The 10,168-nt window shown below is 41.1% G+C and overlaps 1 pseudogene; it reads left to right on the top strand.

Annotated features, from left to right (window-relative positions):
- The first annotated feature begins 492 nt into the window (after positions 1-492).
- Positions 493-2,749, top strand: LOC147438551 (uncharacterized; annotated as a pseudogene).
- The last annotated feature ends 7,419 nt before the right edge of the window (positions 2,750-10,168 follow it).

Here is a 10,168-nt window from a genome sequence, read left to right as displayed (position 1 = left end):
TGCCCAGATGCTCGACAAGATCCTGCAGGTCGAAAGGTTGCATGGGCTGCTTTTGGTGAACAGGTTTTGGACCATTGCAAGAAGCTTCCGGGTGGCATTGACAAGAAAGTAAAGATTTGGCTGGAGAATAATGAGGGGACATCACTTCAGCCCCTTCGTCTTGACAATGTCGAGGCAAGTCATAAAAGTGGGCAAAATGCTCTCTTATCTGGCGGCACTTCTCTAGTTAGTGCCTCCTTTATAAGCCAACAAGTAAATGCACAGGTGGAGCAGATTTTGGATGCAAAAAGGGATGCATTAAAGGTTTTGAACACAACATTGGATAATGTGAGAGTAGAGCTACAAGATAGGAACCAAAATATGTGGAAGATACAAGGGACATCTTCAACCGCGGCAGTGCTTCAGGGGCAATTGCAAGAGCTCCAGATATTGCGGTCCAGCATGAAGGGAGTTGTCGATACTGACCCTGATTTTTTGGTGATTGAAGGCAAGATGGCTGCTCTAACTAGTGCACTCACAGCTCTTGGGGCTGATGCAAGCAGCTCGAACATAAGAGATGAGGTGGATCATCTCCAGGTATGTGTTGACCAAGTCAAGGCAGGATTTTTGTTTATGTGGTAATGCCCTAGGTACTTGACATGGTACTCTCTTCTATTTAGGTGGTTTTGTTTGCCATGCCAGTTATTTCTATTTATGTGGTAATGCCCTAGGTACTTGACATGGTACTCTTTTCTATTTAGATGGTTGTTTTTGTCATGCCAGTTATTTCTGTTATGGTGCTAAGTGCCCAACATACCTGACATGGTAGTTTTTTCTATTGTGGGATTCTATCATGGTAATAGTGCCCAAGGTACTTGGCATGGTAGTTTCTTTTTACATTCTTTTTGTTACGGTGACATTGACCAAGTACTTTTCCATGGTGGTTTTTTTTGCTATGAGTATTTGTTTTTTCGATGGAAGTTTGTCTATTATTGTGGTACTTGTCATGGTAGTTTTTTCTACCATGACAGGTGCAGGGGTCATGGCTATTTTTCCAGGTATCATGTAATGGCCAAAATGCCTGTCATGGTACTTTGTTTGATCATGGTGGTGTTTTTTTCATGGCAGTATTTCCTGCTATGGTACTTTTCTTTTGCTATTGTTGTAGTGCTCAAGGTACTTTTCTACTATCCATGGTATATGTCATTACCTTAGAGGTTTTTTGGCAAGCCATCTCTGTTATGGTGGCAGTGCCCAAGGTACTTTTTCATGGTTTTTTTTGCTATGGTTGATTGTTTCTTTAAGGAAGTTTGTTGCTATTGTGGTTGTGCCCAAGGTACTTGTAAAGGTAGTTTTTCCTATTAAGGTGGTTGTACGGTCATTTCTTATTAGTGTGTAGTGTCCAAGAAACTTGTCATCGTAATTTGTTTTTGGTCATGGTGGCTTTTTTATCATGATAGTCTTTCCTGTTATGGTAGTAGCTTTTGCCTTGATGTTTTTAATGGAATGACAGTTTTCTGTTATGGTGGTAGTGTCTAAGGTACTTTTCTACTTGCCATGGTATTTTTAATTGCCTTGGCGGTTTTTTGGAGTGTCCAAAGTACTTTTTTATGGTAGTTTTTTCTGTCAAAGGTACTTGTCATGGTACTTTGTGTTGTAATGGTGGTTCTCATATCTAATCCCTGTGGGCCTTTTGTTCTTCATTTGTCATGCAGAAAGAAGTGACTGACTTGGAAGCATCAGCGAGTACGTGTGTGCAACAGATCAACTTTTGTGAGAGCATGTTGGAGCAGGTGAAGGCTGGTGACACAATGTTACTGCTTCCGACAGCTGGCCAGCACTTGAGCCACTTGCAGGCTACATTCTATGTTCCAGGACTATGTGCTGCATGTGGTCTTGCATTCATGGCTTCCCATGTGGTTTGTGTATACACGCTAGCATGTGGTCATGCATACCATGCTCTGTGTTTTGCTGCCTGGCTTGGATCAGAGACGGTATGTGCGGACGCCTCTTGTAAGAGTAGTATTCCAGATTCACTTAAATCAATGCTCCTGCATACAGGTTGGTTACCGTTGCTTCCAATATCATATAAATCCAAGAACAGTTCAGGTTGCCTTGAAGTATCTGTTGATTGCACAAGCCTGAACTTCACTGATGTGCTTGCAGGTTTTGGCCATATTCCTTGTGTGGCGCTGAAACAGGATAACGTGCCAAAGGTTGTGCTACAAGATACTCCTGAAGCCCATAGTGTGTACTCCAATGAGGGCACTCCAGTTGTGAAGGTAGACCCCCCTGCAAGCATAGCAGCAGTTGAGCCACAACCAAGCAAAAGCAGTCCAAAGGAAGATGCAACGGTTGATGATGCGGAGGCAATAGCGCAAGAGGGAGTGGATGCAGTGCAGCGCATGGTAGCTGGTGATGAGAATCCAGATTCTCCCATCTTTCTGAGTGACATGGTGAAGGTGTCAAAGAAGCGCAAGAAAAACAGTGATGCTAAGTGGTAATGATATTGGACTTGTCAACTTCTATGCAATGTCTGCATGGGGCTGATGTGTTGTTTTATGACATAGGTGGATCTTCCAAAAAGAATAGACCTTCGTAGTCCACACATTCAAAGCACCATGCTCATCATGCAGATGGAGATATGGGAGAGAGGGAAGCACCCAAATCACCTCCTGCCGTGAAGAAGACTCCCAGAAAGAGTACTCCCCTCCGCAATCCTTCTAGTGTTTCCCACCCCCCCAAGCCTCGAGTTTGCAAGAAATTGTGACTCTTCAATTGTAATACAAGAATCTGTGATTCTTGATTTTGAATGCAAAAGAAACTTTTTTGTCGGCCTCTATGTTTTTGTCGCTTTTATGTTTCATAAGCACAATGTCTATGTTTTTGTCGGCCTCTATGTTTTTGTTGCTTTTATGTCAAATATTGCCTCGTGTTTCTTTTTCAATGTTGAATGCTGTCTTTTACAGAGTGTCCAAAGGAAAAGGGGACCCTCAAGCTACCCGTAGAGGAAATCATCATCATCAGAGATCCCCCAAAGTACATTCCCCCAGTTATCTCCTCCTTGCCATATGATGATCCAACCCGATCAGCCCTCATATTAGATCTTAATGGTGTACTTTGTCTTACATGTACACCTAATAAGCATGACCCTTCGTCTGTCCCCGATATTGAAGCTACATCATTTGTCAAGCATGAGGAGGCAGATGGCAGGTACCTGTTTGTTCCGAAAGATGCACATGATTTTATTGCATGGGCTGTGACAAGGGCAAATGTCTACATATGGAGCAGTGCAATGCTCAGCAGAGTGGGCTCAAGAATTCGAAGATGTTTTCCCCAGGATCACAGTTATATTAGTGGATGGGCTGGACAACAGTTATGTGATGTGGGTAGTTACTGTTTTGGTGGTGGAAGGCCATCATTTTTCAAGGTATTGCATAATTTTTTGGCGAAGCTGTAGCGGTATGATACCAGCAATGTCCTTTTAATTGACAACAGTTCCTATAAATGTCATTATAATCCCTGTGGTACTTACATCATAGTGCCTGGTATTGAGCACCGCTCCAGCCAATACTTGTCAAAAGATCTAAAGGCCTGGCTAGAAGGGTGGCAGCATGCTACAGATCGTCGTGCCTTGGCGGAAACATTCAGCAAACCAAAACCTACTGATGACGACAAGTATGTATTCACAACAATTGCAAAAGGGTTTCAAAAGACATCGTATGATGCGCACTTATGTGCGCCACAGCTCATGCCCATAGAGTGCAAGCGACGATAACGTCCCTTGATTTTTTTAGGATGACAGATCCTCTATGTACCTTTTGTAACTAAACTAAACCAGTGCCAGAACCTTGTATATTTATATGCAACTTTCTACGTGGAAACCAATTTTTTGGCTTCATTTTGATTGCCATTATAACTGATGTAATGACTTGATGTCAAATTGTTGAAGATGAAATATATTCCAACTGGTTGGATGCATTGTCTTTGTGTCCTAGCATTGAAGTGTTATTTTTCTGATTCAAGTAGTTTAAGACTGTTTAAGTGTCCAAGCATTGAAGTGTTATTTTTCTGATTCTGTTATTGTTTCCCAATTTAAAACAGTTACAATGTAAGGTACTTTGGGTTGGCATACAAAAACTTAATAGATTGTTGTGTACAGAAACCACCCAGGGACTACCTATAAGGTACTTTGGACTGGCATACAACAACTTTTACAAGTCCTTGTTTCCTACATATTTTAATACAGTTTCCACCTGTGAACTACTTGTAAGGTACTTTTGGTTGTCATACGTGTAAAGAACCTATAAGGTACTTTGGGCTGGCATACAACTTTTACAAGTCCTTGTTTCCTACATAGTTTAAGATAGTTTCCACCTGTGAACTACCTGTAAGGTACTTTTGGTTGTCAGACATGTAAAGAACCTATAAGGTACTTTGGGCTGGCATACAACAACTTTTACAAGTCCTTGTTTCATACATAGTTTAATACAGTTTCCACCAGTGAACTACCTGTAAGGTACTTTTGGTTGTCAGACCTGTAAAGAACCTATAAGGTACTTTGGGATGGCATACAAAAGGTTTTACAAGTGCTTGTTACTTACATATCTTAACATACAGAAACCACTTGAGGACTACCTTAAAGGTACTTTGGGCCGGTAGATAAACTTTTAGAGGTGCTTGTGAACTACCTGTAAGGTATTTTAGGCTGACAGACAGGTACTTTGTGTTCCAGAATTGAAATGCTATTTTTGTTACTCAAGTAGACAAAAGAGTTTACAAGTACTTGTTTGGACCGGCCTGCAAGAGGTTTTGACTCCTACAATAGGCTCCTACAAAAACCACCTATGGAATAGTTGCATGGTACTTTGAAGCTAATTACTGGTACTTCTACAAGTTACTTGGGCAACAACCTATATCACTATTGGCATACTATTTTACACATTTTCATATACTTCTGCAGCGAGTTTGAACTTATGTGGCTCTCCTTCTAAGGGTTCCAAGGGTATCTTAATCGATCTAGCCAAGTGTGATGCAAGAAGCACTTTTGGTTGACTAGCAGGCATGTAATAGATATGCTCGGCACCTTCCACTAGCTCGTAATAGTACCCCTCAACCAAATAGCTCCCTGCAGAAAGTATGTTTCCCCAGGAATCACTCAAGGCTCTTGTTGTTTTGTATTTCTCTTGTGAGCCACATTGAGGACATTCTCCCTTCAAGCAAGTCAACTTATGAAATGCGGAGTCCATTGGTTTTTCACATAACACACTTTCAGTCAATGTGCTTACATTGGTGTATGTGTACGTGGTAGCTTCACACTTACTTGGAGCCTCTTTTGGCAATCATATAGCACACATGCAACCACACCCATCGCCGTGCATGCCTGTCTTACTGTGTCTCATGTGGTTGAATGCTTCCTTGAGATATATCATCTGAATATGAGCAATACAGCAGCATGTGTAACGGTCCTTCAACTTACGAACAAACCAAGGTTTCAATCCCTCAAAACATCTGAGTGAGATCTTGATGTGTGGATATTGCATTTGGAACCTCATGTAAAGCTCACCCTGTGCAAGAAAAAATAAAACCCATTAGAGGCTCATACTTTTTTCAAAGTAAAACCCATCAAAGTAAAAGCTCTGTGAGGTATTCAATGATTTTTTCTACCTCCAAAGTACCTAGAGCACCTCTTTACTATCATGGTACTTCCATGACTACCTTTGAAATGAACTCTATGGTACTTTCAAGACTACCGTTGTGAGGTATTTTAGACTCTTTCAGAGATTCAGAGTACCTAAAGATCCTCTTTACTGTCATGGTACTTCCATGACTACCTTTGAAAGGAACTCTATGAACTTTTTCTACCTCCAAAGTACCTAGAGGACCCATTTAGACTCGCATGGTACTTTCAAGACTACCTTTGCGAGGTATTCTAGACTCTTTCAAAGATCCAGAGTACCTAAAGAGCCTTTTATACTATCATGGTACTTCCATGACTACCTTTGAAAGGAACTCTATGAACTTTTTCTACCTCCAAAGTACCTAGAGGACCCATTTAGACTCGCATGGTACTTTCAAGACTACCTTTGCGAGGTATTCTAGACTCTTTCAAAGATCCAGAGTACCTAAAGAGCCTTTTATACTATCATGGTACTTCCATGATGTTGAGCCAGCAGAGGATCACACCCACATTTTTGCTCACACCCATCATTTTGTAACCATTGATTGTAATAAATGTCTTTCCGACATTAATTTTGATTTGAGCCATTCATTAAGTAACGGGACTCAATTGAGTTTCCAGCTTGTAATCCCGAAGTAATTTCACCTGTTAATGTAAATAATTAGAGATGTTCTCACCTCCAAGGCTGAGGTATATAAGCCAAAGTTTTGTAACCTAAAAGAGATTGAATTATTAATAAAAGTGAGTTTTTGAGCGCCGGGACTGTGTCTGAGAGAGAGAGAGAGAGAGAGTCTTATCTCCTTGCTACGCGAGCTACGGGACCGCCATTGGAGAAGCGACACCGCCATTGTGTTAGCAACGGTGAGAGCTACGCACAGATACCAAGAGTGCGCGCTATCGGCTTCTACGTGTGGTAAGTTCCTACGAGCTTCGGTGTGAGTTTTCTTCCAACTCGTGTGTCGGAATAGAGCGTGCAGCATATCTATAGAACCACAACGAGTAGAGCTACACATTAGTACCATCGGGGTCAAGTTTCGGTCACCTGTATTTTTCGGCCTGTCTTCATACGCGTTTACCGCACGGAGTGGTTATAGGTTGATTTTGCAGTTCAAGTCTTTAGGGTGTTGTTCTTACCTAGTGTATAGACTTTTCCTTGAGTTTGAGATCGATTCAATGATTCTAGATCCTGTTTCGTATAGCATTCGTTCGTAGTACGGATTTCAATCACTTGCGTGTTTTAGAACTTAGATTTGATTTCCTTAGTAGTGATTGTCATTAGAAGGTCGAGTAGGTGATTTGACACCCATCTAGTTGTTTCCATGCGCCTGCGGGTCAAGCTTCATCCTCGTCTGACAAATTCTGTTGTTGGTTGAGTTCTCGCTATTTAGCTTCCGCTAGCGGCGTAACCGCCTTAACATTTGGCGCCGCTGCCGGGGACGAGAGCCCTAAGTAGGTGACCTTAGACTAATCCTACGAGGTGAGTCGTATAAACTACTTTGTATACTTTAGTTAGAAAAGATCTAGGAGTGGTGGACTCCGAAGGTCTCGAGAGATACTAGGAAGTGGTGTATTCCTGGGTCTTCCGTGTTGACAGTATTTTTAGTTTAGTTTAGATTAGATTGTTTTTGATGGTGTTTAAGTGGTTGTTGACATAAAAAGCAATTGCTACTCCTTGTGTGGTAGTAAATCTCTTTATATTTTCAATTGCAAAAAATCCATTTTATGATTAGAAGTAGCTTAGGTAGGGCGTGATTTGATCCTGATCTAGAGCTATCAATTGGTGTTCTATTTGCTTGATGTGTTTGATTGCATGTTAGATCACTGAAAAAGTCGCTTTGGTAGTGAAATATGCAATAAACAAAGTTCAGAAAAATTTTCTGTGTAACTGATTGTTGCTGAGCACTTAAAAGAGCTATTGGAAGAGTTCTGTGCTGAAAAACTGGAAATCTGCAACTCTAGACATCATACGCGTATGATGTCTTAGGACCTAAACAGAGACTAAAATTGAAAATTTGACATTGCCAGAGTGTTTAGAAGGGGGGTTTTACCCTAAGATCAACTTAAAACAAGAGCATTAACACTCAAAGAAACCCAAAAAGACAAGTCGGAGTCCAAGAAACGCAAAGAATAGGAAATTTTGGATTCAAATCTTGTTTTTACATTCAAACCTGACAAAAACACTTGAAACTCAATTATAAACATTGGAGAAGGCTTAAAACCAAAAATAGTCAAAATCTGGGACAAAAGACATCATACGCGTATAATGTCTTTTGGCACATCCACTACTTATTTTTGAAATCTGACCTGACAAGATTGTTACAAACACTGTAGAAAGCATAAATATCAAGTTTGGACCCAAATTGATGAAAAAGACATCATACACGTATGATGTCTTTGACCTAATTTTGGACATATTTTGATACTTTGCTAACACAGATCCATTGTAATAGCTGTCTAGAGGTTATATTTCAAGTTTCATACCATTTGGATCACAATTGACCCAAAAAACAAGTCAAAAGCGGGAAATTGCCAAGAAAAGCCTGAACTAGCCATAACTTGCTCAAACAGAGTTCAAACTGAATTTTGTGAGTGAACAGAGCATAAAGGGGCCACTGAGAGTGAGCAAAACCAAAATAGTCAAAATCTGTGAAAAAAGACATCATACGCGTATAATGTCTTTTTCAGCATAACAGTAACAAAATTCTCACTTGATGAAACAGAAGTTGCCCAACTGACAAGATTAAACAATTGACCAAGTATCAATCAGTTTGGATCAATTCTGACCACAAAAACTTGGGGAAAACAAATTGCCGAGACGAAAAAGTTAAAGTCCTTCAGGGGAATTGATGAATTTGAGATCGGGCAGGAATCTCCGGAATAATCAACCAAAACAAGGGGAACCAGCAAGTGTCATATCAACCGAGGGAAGTGTAAACCAAAGTTGGGTGCAACCATTAGAGCCGATCTTTGAAGGAAGTGTCTCTGATACTTCTTCGGAGAGATCTTACGAGATTTTCACCGAAAACTTGGAACACTTGAACCTGAACAACATAGTAAATATGGCAACAAGATCATCAAACCCTTCCGCCACCATGAAGCTATTGTTCATAAAATACCAGTACGACAATGAGCAAGGTGCCAAGATCTACAAAGATGGAATGGACCGCTATTGTGTAAAGATAGAAGATAGACCTAGTGAGTTCAAGGACTTAGTGCCTGTGAGCTATAGCGGAGATAGATATCTAGATGACGAGGGTACCATGTACTTGGTAGTCCTAAACCCTAACATTGTGGACAAGTGGGGATTGATGGGCACCAAAGCCAAAATAGATGAAGAACTCGAGGAGAAAGCACCAATAATGAACTTCCCTAATGCGAGGTTAAGAAGAGAGAATGAAACTACAAGGATCAACACTGATAACATCTATGTGGGGCTGTACAAATATAATAATGGGGAGCAAGATCTCTATTATAGATGTGAAGAACCCTACACCGGAGAGTTGACAGACCAAAAAAGACTTTATGTCTTTACCTACACAGAGGGATCGGAAGTGAAAATTGCCGCTTACGATAAGTATGGCAGGCAATACTCAACAATGGGCAAGAAAGAATTAGAAGGATATACATACTTTGGGGGACCACTACATCAGTATTATGTTACTTCTAGCTCACATAGACCAGCACCAACAACTGGAGTGCGAAACTCAATGACAACAGGAGGACAAAGAACTCAGGTTGCTGACTCTTTCAGTCAACCTTGGGACTCGAAGCTCGGACCAATGGGATCATTACATTCCAGAGAGTCAATGGAGACGAATCGAGGTAGTGCAGTTCCAATCCCCACCTATACCACGCCAGGTCCAAGGTTTGAAGCGGAACCATCGCATTTACCTCCTAGTAGTAGATTCAGGGCGGGGGAACCGACAAGGGTAACCCATGAAGTCCACGATGCTAGAGAAAGCTTTAGCCGAGACACATGAGCAATGAGATTGGTAGCAGATCATAGACGTATGAGACCATCTCAAGTAGCCAAGTGTATGCCAAAGAAGTATGGTGGTTCAGGAGATCCGTATGCACATGTGTCACTCTTTAAGCAAGTCTTAAGAGCTGAGCAGATAACAGATTTCCATACACAATACGAGGGATTTGGTCTTACTCTAGAAGGTACTGCATTGACATGGTTTCAACCAATGAACATAGGGGGATTCCATGACATTGACCATTTGCTAAGAGAGTTTGCTGAGGAATTCTCAAAACGAGGGATTAAGCACAATACGGTCTCACAAATATATGCTTTTAAACAGAGAGAACACGAAAAGGTGAAGGAAGCTTCACTTCGCTTCAAACAATACATTGAGAGATGTCCAGTACGTGAACGACCACAAGATGACAGACTATCTGTTCTCTGTATTGAGGGACTGAGGAACGACACTCTCAAAAAGGACTTGCACTTGAAAGCTTGTACAAGTTTCGAGCAAGTAACGAGAGAGGCATTGTACTTAGTGGATA

This window comes from Adiantum capillus-veneris, chromosome 16 (genome assembly GCF_014529385.1).
Source record: "Adiantum capillus-veneris isolate H3 chromosome 16, ASM1452938v2, whole genome shotgun sequence".
Lineage (NCBI taxonomy): Eukaryota > Viridiplantae > Streptophyta > Polypodiopsida > Polypodiales > Pteridaceae > Adiantum > Adiantum capillus-veneris.
Note: the sequence above shows the minus strand (reverse complement) of the source record. Positions and strands in the feature narration are given on the sequence as shown.